The sequence below is a fragment of the Oncorhynchus gorbuscha genome, linkage group LG12, assembly GCF_021184085.1.
Source record: "Oncorhynchus gorbuscha isolate QuinsamMale2020 ecotype Even-year linkage group LG12, OgorEven_v1.0, whole genome shotgun sequence".
Lineage (NCBI taxonomy): Eukaryota > Metazoa > Chordata > Actinopteri > Salmoniformes > Salmonidae > Oncorhynchus > Oncorhynchus gorbuscha.
The window spans coordinates 43,910,001-43,930,881 of record NC_060184.1 but is presented as its reverse complement, the minus strand read 5'-3'; the positions used below and the strand labels follow the sequence as shown (position 1 = coordinate 43,930,881).

The 20,881-nt window shown below is 46.0% G+C and overlaps 1 pseudogene; it reads left to right on the top strand.

Annotated features, from left to right (window-relative positions):
* LOC123990376 overlaps positions 1 to 20,161 on the top strand; it is a 49,026-nt pseudogene extending 28,865 nt beyond the window's left edge.
* The last annotated feature ends 720 nt before the right edge of the window (positions 20,162 to 20,881 follow it).

Here is a 20,881-nt window from a genome sequence, read left to right as displayed (position 1 = left end):
CGTGGTTATTTCGTTCTCACTTTTACTTTGTCACAATTATAATTTGCATGAGTTATGTTACGGGTCTCATTACCATCCCCCCTAGACTGTTGGGCCAAAAGGGATTAGTAACAGAGCCAAACCCCTTCCATTTAAGAATGATGGAGGCCACTGTGTTCTTCGGAACCTACAGTGCTGCAGACATGTTTTGGTACCCTTCCCCAGATCTTTGCCTCGACACAATCCTGTCAGGTTTTTTACATGGACGATACATTGGAGATAATAGAAGACAAGTGTTTCCAATACAACACTATGAAAAATCTGGGAAACCATGCCTGGTATTCAGAGCTGACTTTGAAAAGTCTTTTGAATAAGTATAGTAACCCTAGGTGTAAAATAGTACATAATGGCTACTTCTCAGAAGGTTTTGAACTGTCAAGAGGAGTACAAAAGGTTGTCCTCTATCAGCATTCCTATTTATTATTTCCATCAAAATGGTAGCTATTAAAATCAGATACCACAATAATATCAAGGATTTAGAAATCCAGGGCTTCATTGTAACAAAGGTGTCATTGTACGCTGATGATTCATGTTTTATTTTAAATCCACGATGTGGATCCCTCCACAGCCTCATAGAGGATTATTGTGTTCAACAGGCCTGGTCCTAGCAGCTCGCCTGCTGCCCTATAAGATCAACATATGCCACCCCTGTGTCATGTATAGTAGGCTATAAAGATTTGGAAAGGATTGATCGACTAGAGTAGAGTAATGCTGTGTATCATGCGCAATTAGTGCATTCCAGTAGCACTTGGAAATGAAACATCATTGCCCACTATTCACATCGAAGAGTAACAATGATCCAATCACTAGGCAGCCAGCTGCCTATAGTAGGAAACAGTTATCAACAAGCCACATATATCACACATGACAAGTCATGACCCCACAATAGTTCAAATTACAATAAACATTAACATCATGCAGTAGAACTGTATAAAGAGTGAGATAGGCTAAATGAAATTAGCTGTGTTTTGTTATTTATTATTATTTTTTAAATCATGCAAATAGCCTATAGGACAGGTCTTCACAAATTATATTATACAATATTATTTTTTAAAGTTGTTTTATTACTGTGTAGGTGACTTGTTCTTCTAGGCTAAATGTTTTTTTATATATATAATAAAATATTTATGATTTATAGCAGAGATGAAGACACAACGTACAATGTTTTGCTTTTCAATAAAACCTGTCATGTTGGTATAAGAACATCGTTCTACTTTATTTTAGTACAACTTTAAAGGCTGATTTCTATTCTGTTCAGATATATTACAATGTCTTAAATATGTTTTTGAGCACCCTAGGTGGACGACCTAATGCGTTATGCACCCAGCATATATGGATGTCCGGTAAATTTCTCAAATGTCAGGTAAATTTTAAGTCTTGTCGGTCACGATATCCTGCGTCAAAATTTCCTTACGGAAACCCTGAGCACTGCTAAATGAGTATAGGGGAAACAATGCCTCTTCAGACACCACAATCAATGAAAGATACTACTACTGCCTTGGCTTTTATAGCCCATTCCAGCAGTAGTGAGAGGACCTGACCCGCAAGCAGTACTTTTGTTGCCAATATGTTGCTGCTCTGACTTCAAACTCAAAGGCCTCTGTTATTGTGGTTATAAAAGCACTTCTATGACTCAATCAGCCATGTTGTTTAATTCTCTCTTTGAAGGAAAGTGATTGTTCCTGGTTCTTGTTGTTCTTGGTTCTGCAATATGTGTTGGAAACTATAGTATTCTTTTCCAAGCTTTCTACGACATTACTGCTTTCTCAAGTGTGCGTCTCTGATGTCTCTTTCACTGTGGGTGGGTGGAGGAGGAAAAAAAGGGAGAGGAAGAAACAAGGGAAATCTGATGTAAACTCCAACATGGTGAAAATTAAGTGTTGACAGACACAAGAAAATGACTAAGGATTTCAATTGAGGATTATTCTAAGATACCAGGATTCCTGGAATTGCATCTCTGTGTGATTGGACAAGGTGTAGGCTAAATCCCTAGCTTTGTCAATCCATTGGAAAAGAACAGTAGCTGTGCTTACTCTGAAAGTAAGAGGTATAGAAGAGGAATCCTAGAGGGATGAAACTGGTTAGGGGCTAGTGGTTATAAGCCGTTTGAAAACCACCTTAAATATACATCAAATAAAATGTTTTTTTGTCACATGCGCCGAATTCAACAGGTGTAGTAGACCTTAATGTCAAATGCTTACTTACAAGCTAACCAAAAATGAAGTTCAAGAAATAGAGTTAAGAAAATATTTACTAAATAGGCTGAACTAAGACATTGAATGTAAAGTAACACAATAGCAGAAACATTATGTACACACAAAATAGCACAGTTGGTTAGGAGACGTAAAATGGCAGCCATCCCCTCCGGCTGTCATGCAGGTGAAAGAGGACCCAAAAGCGACTTGGCGAAAACAGAGTCTTTAATCCAGTAAAGTAAATACAATCAAAAAACACAACAATCACTCGAAATGACGAGGACAAACTGGAGACTCGATCTTGAACAGCAGGTGAACAGCAGGTTGCCTCGGGAAGGCACTTGAACCAGACAGACTCAGACACCTGCTCACCACGCAGCATCTGAGGAAAACACGACACGACAGGGCGATACACAAACACAGCACGGTGAATTCTAGACAAGGAACCGACAGGGCAGAAACGAATAACAAGGAGAGAAATAGGGACTCTAATCAGGGAAAAGGATCGGGAACAGGTGTGGGAAGACTAAATGATGATTAGGGGAATAGGAACAGCTGGGAGCAGGAACGGAACGATAGAGAGAAGAGAGAGCGAGAGAGTGAGAGAGGGAGGGGGAGAGAGAGGGATAGAAAGAGGGAAAGAACCTAATAAGACCAGCAGAGGGAAACGAATAGAATGGGAAGCACAGGGACAAGACAAGATAATAAATGACAAAACATGACAGTACCCCCCCACTCACCGAGCGCCTCCTGGCGCACTCGAGGAGGAATCCTGGCGGCAACGGAGGAAATCATCAATGAGTGAACGGTCCAGCACGTCCCGAGACGGAACCCAACTCCTCTCCTCAGGACCGTAACCCTCCCAATCCACTAAGTATTGGTGACCCCGTCCCCGAGAACGCATGTCCATGATCTTATGTACCTTGTAAATAGGTGCGCTCTCGACAAGGACGGGAGGGGGGGGAGGGAAGACGAACAGGGGTGCGAAGAAAGGGCTTGACACAGGAGACATGGAAGACAGGATGGACGCGACGAAGATGTCGCGGAAGAAGCAGTCGCACAACGACAGGATTGACGACCTGGGAGACACGGAACGGACCAATGAACCGCGGAGTCAACTTACGAGAAGCTGTCGTAAGAGGAAGGTTGCGAGTGGAAAGCCACACTCTCTGGCCGCAACAATACCTTGGACTCTTAATCCTGCGTTTATTGGCGGCTCTCACAGTCTGTGCCCTGTAACGGCAAAGTGCAGACCTCACCCTCCTCCAGGTGCGCTCACAACGTTGGACAAACGCTTGAGCGGAGGGAACGCTGGACTCGGCAAGCTGGGATGAGAACAGAGGAGGCTGGTAACCCAGACTACTCTGAAACGGAGATAACCCGGTAGCAGACGAAGGAAGCGAATTGTGAGCGTATTCTGCCCAGGGGAACTGTTCTGCCCAAGACGCAGGGTTTCTGAAAGAAAGGCTGCGTAGTATGCGACCAATCGTCTGATTGGCCCTCTCTGCTTGACCGTTAGACTGGGGATGAAACCCGGAAGAGAGACTGACGGACGCACCAATCAAACGACAGAACTCCCTCCAAAACTGTGACGTGAATTGCGGGCCTCTGTCTGAAACGGCGTCTAACGGGAGGCCATGAATTCTGAATACATTCTCGATAATGATTTGTGCCGTCTCCTTAGCGGAAGGAAGTTTAGCGAGGGGAATGAAATGTGCCGCCTTAGAGAACCTATCGACAACCGTAAGAATCACAGTCTTCCCCGCAGACAAAGGCAGACCGGTAATGAAGTCTAGGGCGATGTGAGACCATGGTCGAGAAGGAATGGGGAGCGGTCTGAGACGACCGGCAGGAGGAGAGTTACCCGACTTAGTCTGCGCGCAGTCCGAACAAGCAGCCACGAAACGGCGCGTGTCACGCTCCTGAGTCGGCCACCAAAAGCGCTGGCGAATAGACGCAAGAGTGCCTCGAACACCGGGATGACCAGCTAACTTGGCAGAGTGAGCCCACTGAAGAACAGCCAGACGAGTGGAAACAGGAACGAAAAGGAGGTTACTAGGACAAGCGCGCGGCGACGCAGTGTGCGTGAGTGCTTGCTTAACCTGTCTTTCAATTCCCCAGACTGTTAACCCGACAACACGCCCATAAGGAAGAATCCCCTCGGGATCAGTAGAAGCCACAGAAGAACTAAACAGACGGGATAAGGCATCAGGCTTGGTGTTCTTGCTACCCGGACGGTAAGAAATCACAAACTCGAAACGAGCGAAAAACAACGCCCAACGAGCTTGACGGGCATTAAGTCGTTTGGCAGAACGGATGTACTCAAGGTTCTTATGGTCTGTCCAAACGACAAAAGGAACGGTCGCCCCCTCCAACCACTGTCGCCATTCGCCTAGGGCTAAGCGGATGGCGAGCAGTTCACGGTTACCCACATCATAGTTGCGCTCAGATGGCGACAGGCGATGAGAAAAATAAGCGCAAGGATGAACCTTATCGTCAGACTGGAAGCGCTGGGATAGAATGGCTCCCACGCCTACCTCTGAAGCGTCAACCTCGACAATGAATTGTCTAGTGACGTCAGGAGTAACGAGGATAGGAGCGGACGTAAAACGTTCTTTTAGAAGATCAAAAGCTCCCTGGGCGGAACCGGACCACTTAAAACACGTCTTGACAGAAGTAAGAGCTGTGAGAGGGGCAGCAACTTGACCGAAATTACGAATGAAACGCCGATAGAAATTAGCGAAACCTAAAAAGCGCTGCAACTCGACACGTGACCTTGGAACGGGCCAATCACTGACAGCTTGGACCTTAGCGGAATCCATCTGAATGCCTTCAGCGGAAATAACGGAACCGAGAAAAGTAACGGAGGAGACATGAAAAGAGCACTTCTCAGCCTTTACGTAGAGACAATTCTCTAAAAGGCGCTGTAGAACACGTCGAACGTGCTGAACATGAATCTCGAGTGACGGAGAAAAAATCAGGATATCGTCAAGATAGACAAAAACAAAGATGTTCAGCATGTCTCTCAGAACATCATTAACTAATGCCTGAAAAACAGCTGGCGCATTGGCGAGACCAAACGGCAGAACCCGGTACTCAAAATGCCCTAACGGAGTGTTAAACGCCGTTTTCCACTCGTCCCCCTCTCTGATGCGCACGAGATGGTAAGCGTTACGAAGGTCCAACTTAGTAAAGCACCTGGCTCCCTGCAGAATCTCGAAGGCTGATGACATAAGGGGAAGCGGATAACGATTCTTAACCGTTATGTCATTCAGCCCTCGATAATCCACGCAGGGCGCAGAGTACCGTCCTTCTTCTTAACAAAAAGAACCCCGCCCCGGCCGGAGAGGAAGAAGGCACTATGGTACCGGCGTCAAGAGACACAGACAAATAATCCTCGAGAGCCTTACGTTCGGGAGCCGACAGAGAGTATAGTCTACCCCGAGGAGGAGTGGTCCCCGGAAGGAGATCAATACTACAATCATACGACCGGTGAGGAGGAAGGGAGTTGGCTCGGGACCGACTGAAGACCGTGCGCAGATCATGATATTCCTCCGGCACTCCTGTCAAATCGCCAGGTTCCTCCTGAGAAGTAGGGACAGAAGAAACGGGAGGGATGGCAGACATTAAACACTTCACATGACAAGAAACGTTCCAGGATAGGATAGAATTACTAGACCAATTAATAGAAGGATTATGACATACTAGCCAGGGATGACCCAAAACAACAGGTGTAAACGGTGAACGAAAAATCAAAAAGAAATAGTCTCACTGTGGTTACCAGATACTGTGAGGGTTAAAGGTAGTGTCTCAAATCTGATACTGGGAAGATGACTACCATCTAAGGCGAACATGGGCGTAGGCTTCTCTAACTCTCTGAAAGGAATGTCATGTTTCCGAACCCATGCTTCGTCCATGAAACAACCCTCAGCCCCAGAGTCTATCAAGGCACTACATGTAGCACCCGAACCGGTCCAGCGTAGATGGACCGACAAAGTAGTACAGGATTTTGATGGAGAGACTTGAGTAGTTGCGCTCACCTGTAGCCCTCCGCTTACAGATGAGCTCTGGCTTTTACTGGACATGAATTAACAAAATGTCCAGCAACTCCGCAATAGAGGCACAGGCGGTTGGTGATCCTCCGTTCCCTCTCCTTAGTCGAGATGCGAATCCCTCCCAGCTGCATGGGCTCAGACTCTGAGCCAGAGGAGGGAGATGGTTGCGATGCGGAGCAGGGAAACACCGTTGATGCGAGCTCTCTTCCACGAGCCCGGTGACGAAGATCTACCCGTCGTTCTATGCGGATGGCGAGAGCAATCAAAGAGTCCACATCTGAAGGAACCTCCCGGGAGAGAATCTCATCCACCACTGCGTGGAGTCCCTCCAGAAAACGAGCGAGCAGCGCCGGCTCGTTCCACTCACTAGAGGCAGCAAGAGTGCGAAACTCAATAGAATAATCCGTTATGGACCGTTCACCTTGGCATAAGGAAGCCAGGGCCCTAGAAGCCTCCCTACCAAAAACTGAACGGTCAAAAACCCGAATCATCTCCTCTTTAAAGTTCTGGAACTTGTTAGAGCAATCAGCCCTTGCCTCCCAGATAGCTGTGCCCCATTCTCGAGCCCGGCCAGTAAGGAGTGAAATGACGTAAGCAACCCGAGCTCTCTCTCTAGAGTATGTGTTGGGTTGGAGAGAGAACACAATCTCACACTGCGTGAGAAAGGAGCGGCACTCAGTGGGCTGCCCGGAGTAGCAAGGTGGGTTATTAACCCTAGGTTCTGGAGGCTCGGCAGGCCAGGAAGTAACAGGTGGCACGAGACGTAGACTCTGGAACTGTCCAGAGAGGTCGGAAACCTGAGCGGCCAGGTTCTCCACGGCATGGCGAGCAGCAGACAATTGCTCGTGTCTGCCGAGCATGGCTCCTTGGATCTCGACGGCAGTGTAACGAGCGTCTGAAGTCGCTGGGTCCATTCCTTGGTCGGTTCCTTCTGTCATGCAGGTGAAAGAGGACCCAAAAGCGACTTGGCGAAAACAGAGTCTTTAATCCAGTAAAGTAAATACAATCAAAAAACACAACAATCACTCGAAATGACGAGGACAAACTGGAGACTCGATCTTGAACAGCAGGTGAACAGCAGGTTGCCTCGGGAAGGCACTTGAACCAGACAGACTCAGACACCTGCTCACCACGCAGCATCTGAGGAAAACACGACACGACAGGGCGATACACAAACACAGCACGGTGAATTCTAGACAAGGAACCGACAGGGCAGAAACGAATAACAAGGAGAGAAATAGGGACTCTAATCAGGGAAAAGGATCGGGAACAGGTGTGGGAAGACTAAATGATGATTAGGGGAATAGGAACAGCTGGGAGCAGGAACGGAACGATAGAGAGAAGAGAGAGCGAGAGAGTGAGAGAGGGAGGGGGAGAGAGAGGGATAGAAAGAGGGAAAGAACCTAATAAGACCAGCAGAGGGAAACGAATAGAATGGGAAGCACAGGGACAAGACAAGATAATAAATGACAAAACATGACACCGGCGCCATTACACGCCATTACACGCCATTACACACACACACACACACACACACCCCTTCTTGCACTTGAGCTCAGGTGTCCTGCGCACGTTGACACAAGGGAGCGAGGACAGAAATAGCCTATCACAACCATCCATTGCTTGCACAAGCTCTGGCCATGTGCAGGCAGAGGACTGAGGAGTGGGGTTAGGGAGGGAGGGAGGAGGGTAGGGTGGTCACCCCTTATTCACAATTTCATCCATCTCCTCTTCTCTTCTGTAACGTAGCTCCAGCTGATCTTAGTTAGGTAGTTAATGGATCGAAATGTTCAAACAACCTAGTTTTGCAGCAGAAGAAATTTTGCCCAAAGACAAAAGTAATGACATTGCCATAGACTTTCATGCCTTTTTTGATAAATCAGAGACTTTTCTTTCAGTCTAAATGGGTAACGCTGACGATGTGTGTGTCTCCGTGTCTGTATGTAGAAACGAGAGAAGAGGAAGCATGATAAGATCCTTCCTGAGGAGCTCTTCCCATCAGTCATCAACCTCAACCAGTTCCTCTCTCCAGAACATTACATTGACTACATCGCCTGGGACATGGCCCGGTACACCAAGAGGTATGGAGGAACCCAGATCTTGGATCAGCTTTCCCTCCCCAAGTTTTATTCTTCACCATTTAAGGGGGAAACACAACCTATACTTCTATGCCTACCACCCCTAACACTCACATGTTCACCCACCCTCTAGATTTGTTGGCGGGTTGGTGTTAAATTGTCATAATTGGTTTCAGTTCTGATAATTGTTAAGTTTGTTTTAAAGGGTTAGACCAGGAGTTGGAGGAGCCTGGGAACCAAATGAGAAATTCAGTGTTTCCTGGGACCCAAGCTCATGAAAACGTGCTCCCTTTTGGGGGCCCTAAGCAAGATTTGGTTGGGTGAGAGTGGCTCCGCACTTGACGGAGAGAACATTTTTAGTTTTACATTTAATTTCCTGCAATTCTTCACATTTTGCCATGGGGTGTAAAGAAAATGTTGCTGCCATGTTAATATGATATCTGAGTGAGAGTGACTAACAAAATCAATGGGGGTCCCATGGAGGTCAGGGCACCTGGGTACGTGCCCTGCGTGCCTGGCTGGTAATTCTGCCAAGATTATTACCATTTTATATAGCTGGCTAGACTAAATTACCAATCTAAAAAGTCTTAACTGACATGACTAATTGAGTGACTGTCACTGACTGACGTATCAAGAGAGAACTTTAAGGTTAGAGAGTTCCTCAGAGGGCTGCGGTAAAGTTCCATCTGATAGCGAATCATATTTCACAATCATGCATTAATAGCAATTTAATGTAGAACCTTTCCTTCCAATATGAATTATATTCAGTAATGGGAGTAGATGGGTGTGTAAGATGGGAGTTGGTCTTGCTCATGGCCAGGGTTACCCTGACTTTCTGAGTAGATTACAGTTCATGCAGAATCAGGGTGTGGAGAGGTGCTCTGCTCACAATATCTGCATATCTTAATCACATGCATTGACATTTCCATCTGGTTACATAACCTACTAGCCATGCTTCTACTGCCTGTATTTACTAGCCTTATATGTTACATTATCAAACACCCTCCCACTCACTCGCTTTTATGCAAGTTCTCACTCCTAAGAAACACAGGCACACACACACACACACACACACATACACACACAAAGCCGTTAAACCTCTGTTTACTTCTTATTTTGCTATTTGTTTCTTACTTTCAGACGTTCTGAGTAGCTCTGGGGTTTCTCGCTTGGAGGCTACCATGCTGCTCTCTGGAGGGCCAGCTTTTTAAAGCAGGAAAGAGAATGGAAGGTAAGGATTTTGGGCTCTGCTGGGGAAGAGGCAGGACAATACTGGTTCCTCAGCCAGCCTTGGTTGGCCTGTAACCTTGTCTCCTGTATGAGATGTCAGCATGACCGCTTATATAATCTGTTATCAGGCTAGTACAGCTAGGTCTTAATACTGTATCTCTAGCTTTGATTAGATTGCATCTTGAGTTCAACCCCATCAAATCAAGACATGGATGGAAAAAACATTAGCGTATGATGCTTTGCATAAGAGCATGGGGCTGGACTTGACAATGAAGCAAGCCTAGAGTGACTAAATGGATAAGCAGAGAAGATTGGATGGTAATCTGGATGGTAATGAAAGAGATGCTATGAGTAGAGCCTATGTTCCTCTGGTTGTTATCATACAGTGCTATAGGCCATTGTGGAATTGGAGAATTACTCCAATATCACTTAATGCACCTGTCCTAAATGTGTTCAGATTCAGAAACTTAGAGTTGTGCCATCTCTAGAAAATTGGAGTATAAAAGTTCAACAAACATACTAAACATACCCTCCTCGGGTGGGGATACCTTGCTGGATTTCTCACCTCAAGAGGGCACATATCAACTTACTGTTTTCCTGTGGCTTGGCTGCTCCTAGCATGACAGCCATGTTTTTTCCCCTTAGCTGTTTTATAGCTTATATAAGTGAGGAATGATGGATTAAAGATGTTGTCTTGTCATTTATGTTGTCTTGTTTATTTCCAATGAATCTGCAGTGGATCTGGGTCAGGGGCTTTAGAAAGACATTGAAACCTCAAGATGGAGATGTTGCCCAACTTTTATCAGCACCTACTTTGAGATGTTTTTTCGTTGTTGTTGAGATTCCCTCTCCTCAACTCAGACGGGTGTGTTGAGGAATACTGTGTGGACTGTCTGTACCGTACTAACTCCACCCAGTTCATAGTGGGGAAGTGTGCTCTTGTCTATCAGCTCTACTCTCTGGGCATGATTGACAAGTCATGGTTGCAGTTTGACACGGACTGTGTCAGGTTAAACCCTACCCTACTCCTTACTCTAACCAGAAATTCATTTAAACATTACAGAAAGCTGACATAAGAACTTAAAGCATTCAGTACATCAAATATACATTGACTTCAGTTCTCTAACCTTGCGGTGCCCTCTGTGTGACCTTTACCCCCATGTAGGCTTTTTGAGAAGCTGTATGAGGACCGTGGGGGCCACCCTGTCTCTGCAGTACAGGGGCTCCCAGCTGGGCCACAGGGTCAAGGCCTACTGCAAGATAACCCCCTGGACACAGCACTCAAAAGACATCATGCAGACCCTGTCCTGCTACGACAGCAATGCTTTCTCAGGTAGACACCACACACACACACCCCTACCCACACAACACACCCCTGCCCTGTAATTATGAGACCACTGCTTAACTTATCCACTAGTGAATTCCTTTCACCCCATCCTCATCCCCTCACCCCTCTCCCCTTCTCCCACTACTGTTGAACCAGTGCTCCCACTACCTCCATGCTCTCTCTGTCAGATAATGTGAGCCCTGCCAATTAATCTGTCTGTCCTTCCACCCACACCTGCCCCCCATGAACCTACCACCCCTGCCTCTCCCCGTTACCATGGAAACACTGATTCGTCATCCAGACCTGAACTCTTGTTACATAACAAGATCCAGCTCTCCCCCCTCCTCCCTCTCCCATCTTTCATTTACCCAAAGCTTTAAATTTCAAAGAGAATCAATTATGAGCTTGTAGACCCAGTGTACGGTGAGCGGCGACCTCTTAATAATATCATACATCAAGTGAATTGTACATACTCTTTCCCACGACCTTGCACACACACACACACACACACATGCACATACACATACACTGTGAAGGCACACACACTGTGAAGGCACACTGTTAGCATTACAGTGGATACTATGGCTGTAGAGTATTCTGGTAGACAAACACTTTGTAGAGAGCTGGACATTATCTTCATAAATCAACCCTAAATGTACAGTGCATTCAGAAAGTATTCAGATCCCTTGACTTTTTCCACATTTTGTTATGTTACAGCCTTATTCTTAAATGGATTAAATACATTTTTCCCTCATCAATCTACACACAATATCCCATAATGGCAAAGTGAATACAGTTTTTTTTGTTTTTGTGCAAATTTATTAAAATAAGAACACAGAAATATCTTATTTACATTACGTATTCAGACCCTTTGCTATGAGACTCGAAATGTAAAATCTTTCCAACATGTAACATTTTTCCATGTTCCCATTGATCATTCTCGAGATGTTTCTACAACTTTATTGGAGTCCACCTGCGGTAAATCCAATTGATTGGACATCATTTGGATAGGCACACACCTGTCTATATAAGGTCCCACAGTTGACAGTGCATGTCAGAGCGAAAACCAAGCCATGGGGTCGAAGGAAGCTCCGAGACAGGAATATGTCGAGGCACAGATCTGGGGAATGGTACCAACAATTTATGCATAATTGACAATACAGTGGCCTACATCATTCTTAAATGTAAGAAGTTTATTTATTTAATCAATTTTAGAATAAGGCTGTAACGTAACAAAATGTGGATAAAGTCAAGAGGTCTGAATACTTTCCAATGCATTGTAAATGTGTCCATTTATTTATTGATTGCATTTACTGGCACCGTTGTTTGAGGACATATTCTCATTTCCAACGACATTCTAGGGAATAGTTAAAGTAGAGAGCAGAGGGGTAGAACTCTCCATTGTTGTTGCCTTGGAGTACCTTAGAACAGCCAATATAGAACACAGGGGAAATCTTCAATACAGAGCACTAAGTGTTATGTTCCTGGCTTATGTTATGTTCCTATCCCTTCAAATCACAATGGCTCTATTTCTGACTTCACAGCTCTGGTATTGTAGAACACTGTAGACACAGAGTTTATTAGAAAAGCTTCCCCTTGTCTCTGTTTCATATCTCTCCTGTTTAGTGGAGGATTTAATAGAGCTGTAGAAATTCCCCCGGGTCTCCCAGAGAATTTTCTTCTGAATCACCCTCAAACACTCCCACGTGAAAATACTTATTCACACACGCATGCACATGTGCGCAGAGACACACTCTCACACACACAAACTCTCACTCTCTCACACACACGCGTACACCCACCCACCTCCCCCATTCTATCATCACCACAGAACCCATATCTCCCTTCAGTCACACTGCCATCTTACAGAGGACAAAATGGCTTCTCAGCTCGTTAACCAACACATTATTTCCTACTCAGGACTTTAGTGAGGAATGCGACTCTGAAGTTTTTTACTGGGGGCCTTGATCGATTTACCTCAATCCTAGTGAGTAATGGGATTGATCCACTCAACAGAGGCCTGATGGGAGAGATGGTAATATTGGATTATAGGGGGAATTGTTTATTTAGATGAGATTATTATCGTTGATATTGCATCATGGTCTTTTCATATTAAAACGTTTGAGGCTCCCTAGGTTCATGTAATTGACCTTGTGTGTTGACTACATACACACAGTGTGTGTCTGTGTGTGTTTGAGTGTCTGGCTGTGTCTTGTCATCACTATCTGCTCCCTCTGCCCCCACACACACACACACACACACACACACACACACACACACACACACACACACACACACACACACACACACACACACACACACACACACACACACACACACACACACACACACACACACACACACACACACACACACACACACACACACACACACACACACACACACACACACACACACACAGGGCTTTGGAGGTGAGTTATCTGATTGTGGTGGTAATGCAACTTTGGTTCAGTGAAATGACGTGCACTAAATCCACAGGGGTTATATAAGATATCCAGAAAGAGCTCTGCTGGGGCCTGGCTGGTATGGAGTGAGTGGGAGAAAAAAATAGGGCTTGAGAAGTGAGTGAGAGAAAAGAGAGGATCAGGGGCCTGAGAGTGTGATGCACTTGAGTTCAGTAAGTGCATTCTCACTATGTTGTAGCTTCACTGTCTGCTGAGTGAGAGTGGGAATCAGGTCAATGTCCCAGTGTGGTGGCCAGGTCTTCATTAGTGAGCTTAGTGCATTGCATGTGTGTGTGTCTTTATGTGTGTGTTGGCACGTTCCACACCTCACACTGTCCCCTGGAGAGAGAAACTCACTATACCGCTAGCCATTGAGCACAACCATTTGGGTTTGATTCAAATATAAGACAAGAGTGATTATTTCACAGAAAATAATTATGTTCCTTGAGTTCTTTCAATTTAGAGTGACAAAAAAGTAGGATTCTGGGACATGGGACATGCAGCGCTTTGTGTCACAAATTTGAGAGATTTTAGAGAAACAACGTCGGTACATATAAGTGTCTATCGGCTGAAAGCTTAAACTCTTGTTAATATAACTGCACTGTCCAATTTACAGTAGCTATTACTGCGGAGAAATGCCATGCTATTGTTTGAGGAGAGCTCCTAACAACAAAATACTTTTTTCACAGAAATAGGTTTGATAAATTCACCTCTGAAGTTCAAATGTGTACTTACATTCTGAAATTCTGATTTATCATCCAAAGGGTCCCAGAGATAACATGAAGGGTTGTTTTGTTAGATAAAATCCTTTTTCATATCCTAAAAATAGAGTGCACGATCGATTTTGTATTTCCACTCATTCAATTTGCAAAGAAAGGAATCTGTGAAAATGTAACCCTAAACGTTGTTTCCAGCAGTCAAACCACGTTCGTATGTATTCCTCAGAGATCCTAGAACATAACCAGACTTCACTATATAATTAGGGGTGTATCCTATAGGACACCAAATTAGGTCAGAGAGCGACGCCTTCTTGGCACGCCGATGACGCGGCCGGTCTTCATTTGATTGACTAACTTTATCAAATAACCACCAATCGGTGTCAAACAAAGCTAGCTAGATAGCCACTGAGCTGGGCTTTATGGGAGTATCTGGAAACCCTGTATCTGTTGCAAAATGAAGGGGCTAACCTTTTGTGACAGCATGCCTTTTCCTTTTGCACAAAAATGATCAGAATATTCAGAGTTATGAAGTTATGAAAACTGATTGTTTTGCAAATGTTGAACTTATAATATGGCTACTAATACTGGAAAGCTAAATCAAAGTCCAGCATACAGATTTGACGATATTCTTGCAGAAAAACGTAATATGAATGCAACTGTCTAGAGACGCACACACCAGCTCCACAACTGTTTTCTAAAGTTTAAGCTTTCACTCCATTTCTCAGTTTTATACCCTAAATAAATGTTATTTGGAGAAGGACAGAAATTGCCTTGACATCACATTGTACTGTACACATGTAATCAATTACATTGGGAGCTGTGGAGGATGTACAGAACAGAGAAACTGCATTGTTTAATTAAAAGAACACAAGCTGACACACACACACACACACACACACACACACAGTTCCCTCACCTGTCTCCCATGTACAATTAACAAACATCGATGACACACCCTAATAATATGACAAAAACATGTTCATTTTCTTCTCATTGACGTATGTGGACTCATGTGCCTGCGTGTGTACTTCTATTGTTTGACATTAATTCCCCTGATTTATTGAACAAATCTTCAGCTGAAAATTGCCTGTAGAAATTGCCAGGGAGAGAGAGTGAGAGCGTGTAATTGCAGCCAAACACCCTCGCTTAGTGGCTAATTACCCGCCATGGCCATTAGTACATTACCACATGGCTACGGGGCAGAGAGGGAGGTGTATCTTACCAATCACACCTCGCCCCACCGCAACATGATACAACACGTGGCACATAGACGCTAAATGCACACACACATGCGCACCTGCACCAACTAAACAATTATCTCTACAGCACCCACCTGCCACACGCCCAAACCGTGTAGTCATCATCATGATGTAGTCTGGTTTTAATTGTGTTTTCCTTTCAGTGATGCTTTCATCTCAGGAGCCCCTGGAGCTTTCATGTAGATATAGTTTGATTAGATTATATACATCTTCCTTGTCTCTCTCTCGATGCCCTGCCTATCTAAGGTCTTCGAAAGCCAAGTCAACAAACAGGTCACTGACCATCTCGAATCCCACGTACCTTCTCCACTGTGCAATCTGGTTTCCGAGCCGGTCACGGGTGCACCTCAGCCACGCTCAAGGTACTAAACGATATCATAGCCGCCATCGATAAAAGACAGTACTGTGCAGCCATCTTCATCGACCTTGCCAAGGCTTTCGTCTCTGTCAATCACCATATTCTTACCGGCAGACTCAGTAGCCTCGGTTTTTCGGATGACTGCCTTGCCTAGTTCACCAACTACTTTGCAGACAGAGTTCAGTGTGTCAAATCGGAGGGCATGATGTCCGGTCCTCTGGCTTTCTCTATGGGGGTGCCACAGGGTTCAATCCTCGGGCCGGCTCTTTTCTCTGTATATATCAATGATGTTGCTCTTGCTGGGGGCGATTCCCTTATCTACCTCTACGCAGACGACACCATTCTATATACATCCGGCCCATCCTTGGACACAGTGCTATCTAACCTCCAAACGAGCTTCAATGCCATACAACACTCCTTCCGTGGCCTCCAACTGCTCTTAAACGCTAGTAAAACCAAATGCATGCTTTTCAACCGTTCGCAGCCTGCACCCACACGCCTGACCAGCATCACCACCCTGGATGGTTCCGACCTTGAATATGTGGACATCTATAAGTACCTAGGTGTCTGGCTAGACTGTAAACTCTCCTTCCAGACTCATATCAAACATCTCAAATCGAAAATCAAATCTAGAGTCAGCTTTCTATTCCGCAACAAAGCCTCCTTCACTCACGCCGCCAAACTTACCCTAGTAAAACTGACTATCCTACCGATCCTCGACTTCGGCGATGTCATCTACAAAATAGCTTCCAACACTCTACTCAGCAAACTGGATTCAGTTTATCACAGTGCCATCCGTTTTGTCACTAAAGCACCTTATACCACCCACCACTGCGACCTGTATGCTCTAGTCGGCTGGCCCTCGCTACATATTCGTCGCCAGACCCACTGGCTCCAGGTCATCTACAAGTCCATGCTAGGTAAAGCTCCGCCTTATCTCAGTTCACTGGTCACGATGGCAACACCCATCCGTAGCACGCGCTCCAGCAGGTGTATCTCACTGATCATCCCTAAAGCCAACACCTCATTTGGCCGCCTTTCGTTCCAGTTCTCTGCTGCCTGTGACTGGAACGAATTGCAAAAATCGCTGAAGTTGGAGACTTATCTCCCTCACCAACTTCAAACATCTGCTATCTGAGCAGCTAACCGATCGCTGCAGCTGTACATAGTCTATCGGTAAATAGCCCACCCATTTTTACCTACCACATCCCCATACTGTTTATATTTATTTACTTTTCTGCTCTTTTGCACACCAATATCTCTACCTGTACATGACCATCTGATCATTTATCACTCCAGTGTTAATCTGCAAAATTGTAATTATTCGCCTACCTCCTCATGCCTTTTGCACCCAATGTATATAGACTCCCCTTTTTTCTACTGTGTTATTGACTTGTTAATAGTTTACTCCATGTGTAACTCTGTGTTGTCTGTTCACACTGCTATGCTTTATCTTGGCCAGGTCGCAGTTGCAAATGAGAACTTGTTCTCAACTACCTACCTGGTTAAATAAAGGTGAAATGAAAAAAAAAAAATCCTCATCTTCCATTTCCCATCTTCCATTGGCACCTCAGACCAATGTCTGATAGAAGATCGACATTCAGACGACTGACCACAGCAGAGGCTCAACTGACCAACACTATAGTCCAATTTGACTCTCTGTACACCTCAGTCCTGTGCATATTGTCTCCTTTCTATTCTGTCTTTTCTTTCTCTCCCTCTGTCTCTCTCTCCCTCTAACCCCCCCCCCTTCAGTTTCAGACCGGCAGGATGCCATCAACCTGTTTTTGCAGGTGTACCAACCATTAGAGTCTTAGCCTCACCTCTGAGAGCTGCCCACTGACTTCTACCTGCACCAGAGGAACTCCATGGCAGTGTTTCCCAACCCTGATCCTCGAGTACACCCAACAGGACACAGTTTAGTTGGCAAACTAGTCCTTGACAAACACACATCATTCAATTCATTGAGGGCTTGATGATTAGCTGACAATTGAATCAGGTGTGCTTGTCCAGGGATACAAAAAAAATGTGTACTGTTGGGGGTACTCGAGGACCAGGTTTGGGAAACACCCATGACAGGCGCAGGTACACGCACGCACGCATACAGTACACACTCACACACACACAGTTTTGTACAGCTAACCTTGTGGCAACACAGAATTCAGTCCCATTGAAAATCCGATTTTCCCTAAACCCTTACCATAACGGATACGCATCATCATAGCAAACACATAAAGTTAACCTTTTGTAGCAGCTAGAACTGATCACTTGTTTGTCAGTGACAAGTAACATGACCAGATGGACCAATAAAATTCAATTTCACATATCGCGCCAAAACGGCCCAATCACATCGTAGCAGGATTTTCTAACAGTAAAAAAAGGCAGCTACATGCCATGACAAAAATGGTTTCCTAATCAACTTGAAAATAAATGGAGCCTAACGAGGTTGAGCAGGTTCAGGAGACAATACAGACAATACAGACACACAGAGACAGAGCGAGTGGCTGGGTCTTCTGAAGACCACGACAAAGGAAATCCCTGGCCGCATCACAAAGAACACTTAAGCTTCAAGCAGAAAAGAGGAGACAGTGTAATTATGGAATGTAAGCTCTGCTTTTGTTGTGTAGGTTATGTAATGTAGCTAACAAAGTGTTGCTACTAGCCAGTTGCATTAAATCTGTAGCATAATGCTAACTTTAGCTAGCTCATCCTGTTGCTAGCTAGATAGACGCTAACCCTGACCAACGTCTTTACACAGCTGAAGGAACTATAAGCTGTAGTGCGGGCTACTACCGCATTGACATTATGGTGACTAGTAGCTAGCCATCCCCATAAGGTAAGTTGTTGGGGATAGCTAAAAGTTCAATTAAGGAACTTGTGAAAATAAAATAAATAACTCATTTTGAGACCTGGGATTTTTAGGTATGTGCATTATCTTTTTTTTGGCATGCTTATTACCTAATGTAAACTCACTCACTTTTGTACATTGCCTAGGTCCGTACAATTGACCTTATTTTAGCGGCCAAAAAATGTAATACTTCCAGATCAACTGTAATGTCAATACCATTGTAAAGCACAATTTCTCCCCTTTCCAACAGAATTCATGCAGAGATCTTCATGATGCCCATCTCTGCATGATTCAAGAAGGCAATGAACTCTGTCGGGTCTTTAAAAAAATGGCGGGTGGGGAAGCGAAACTAATGCGTGGTAGTGAGAAGGAGAGATGTCATGTGGGAAAACTGCTTTTTTTCACTCGATCTGTCCAACTTATCACCTTATCGCCTCTAAAATGTTAATAAAACATTAAATAAATTCAAATTAATTACTTAAAAATCATATGTGATTTTCTTTATAGTTGTTTTAGATTCCGTCTATCACCGTTGAAGTGTACCTATGATACAAATTACATACCTCTACATGCTTTGTAAGTAGGAAAACCAGCAAAATCATCAGTGTATCAAATACTTGTTCTCCCCACTGTATATGTTGAAGAGGGTGGGGCTTAAGCTGCATCCCTGTCTAACCTGTCGTGGAAATGTCCTCTATTTACCAAATCATGGGAGCAAACCACACACACAAGTCAGAGTTAGTTATCAAAGTTCATCTTTAATTATACGAGCTCTATCACAATCCTGTGACTCTCAGGTAATTCAGTGTCTCTCAGTGAATTCTCTGAGAGCCCCCTCCACATTGCAATAGCATTTTGACTCTCAGCAGTTCAGTATCTCTAATGAAAAGTTGAGAGTCCCAACACAACGGCAAAATGGGATCCTTTATAGCAAAGATACACAGGATAAGACAGCATCGGCATAATTCATTGTTCAGCTTTGTCTCCTCTCTCAAACTCAGAACCATAAACCAATCCTGGAGGCAGCGAAAGCAGAGAGGCGGCATTATGAGGAGCTAGAGCGGCTGGAAGCCTGAGAGGCAGCCCCAAAAATGTATTGGGGGGAGGCACAGGGAGAGTGTGGCAGAGTCAGGAGCCAGACCTGAGCCAACTATCCCTGTTTACCGTAAGGAGCCATGGATGTTATCGGAGCTATCGGCGAAGCTAAGTCAGAGGGTCGAGGAGTTATTGGACAGAATGGAGGAGAGTGAACGGATGGGAGATGAGGAGACACTCGAGGAGGTGTTAATAGAATTGGGTGAGTGTGAAGAAAGAGGGCAGTTGATTTGGCGTAGTATGCAAGGCATTCTCCCTGAGGTGCGTGTCCCCAGCCCGGTACCACCAGTGCCGGCACCCCACACCAGGCTGTCTCTCCATCCCATCAACACAGGTGCTCCCGCCTGTCCGGCGCTACCTGAGTTTCCGCCCCTCAGTCCAGAGGCGCCAGAGCCCCTCAGTCCAGAGGCTCCAGAGCTTCTCTGTCCAGCGCTGCATGAGCCTTCCTCCTCTCCAGTGCAGCCGGAGTCTCCCGCCTGTCTGGCGCTGTTAGAGCTTGCGCCCCTCAGTCCTGAGGCACCAGAGCCCCTCAGTCCTGAGGCGCCAGAGCCCCTCAGTCCAGAGGCGCCAGAGCTCCTCTGCCGGAGTCTCCAGTCTGTCCAGCGCCGCCTGAGCTGTCCGTCTGCCCAGCGCCATCTGAGCTGTCCGTCTGTCCAGCGCCGTCAGAGCCTACCTCCTCTCCAGCGCAGCCGGAGTCTCCCGCCTGTCCGGCGCTGCCAGAGCTCCCACCCCTCATTCCAGAGGAGCCAGAGCCCCTCATTCCAGAGGCGCCAGAGCCTCTCAGTCCAGCACTGCCAGAGCCTTCCTCTCCAGCGTTGCCGGAGCTTCCCGTCTGCCCAGCGCCGCCTGAGCCACCCGTCCGCCCAGCGCCGCCCGTCCGCCCAGCGCCGCCTGAGCCGCCCGTCCGCCCTGAGCCGCCCGTCCGCCCGTCCGCCCTGAGCCGCCAGTCCGCCCAGCGCCGCCAGTCCGCCCAGCGACGCCAGTCAGCCAGTAGCCACCAGCGCCACCAGTCAGCCAGGAGCCGCCAGTCAGCCAGGATCCGCCAGAGCTGCCAGTCAACCAGGATCCGTCGGAACCGCCAGTCAGCCAGGATCCGCCGGAACCGCCAGTCAGCCAGGATCCGTCGGAACCGCCAGTCAGCCAGGATCTGTTGGAACCGCCAGTCAGCCAGGATCTGTCGGAACCGCCAGTCAGCCAGGATCTGCCGGATCCA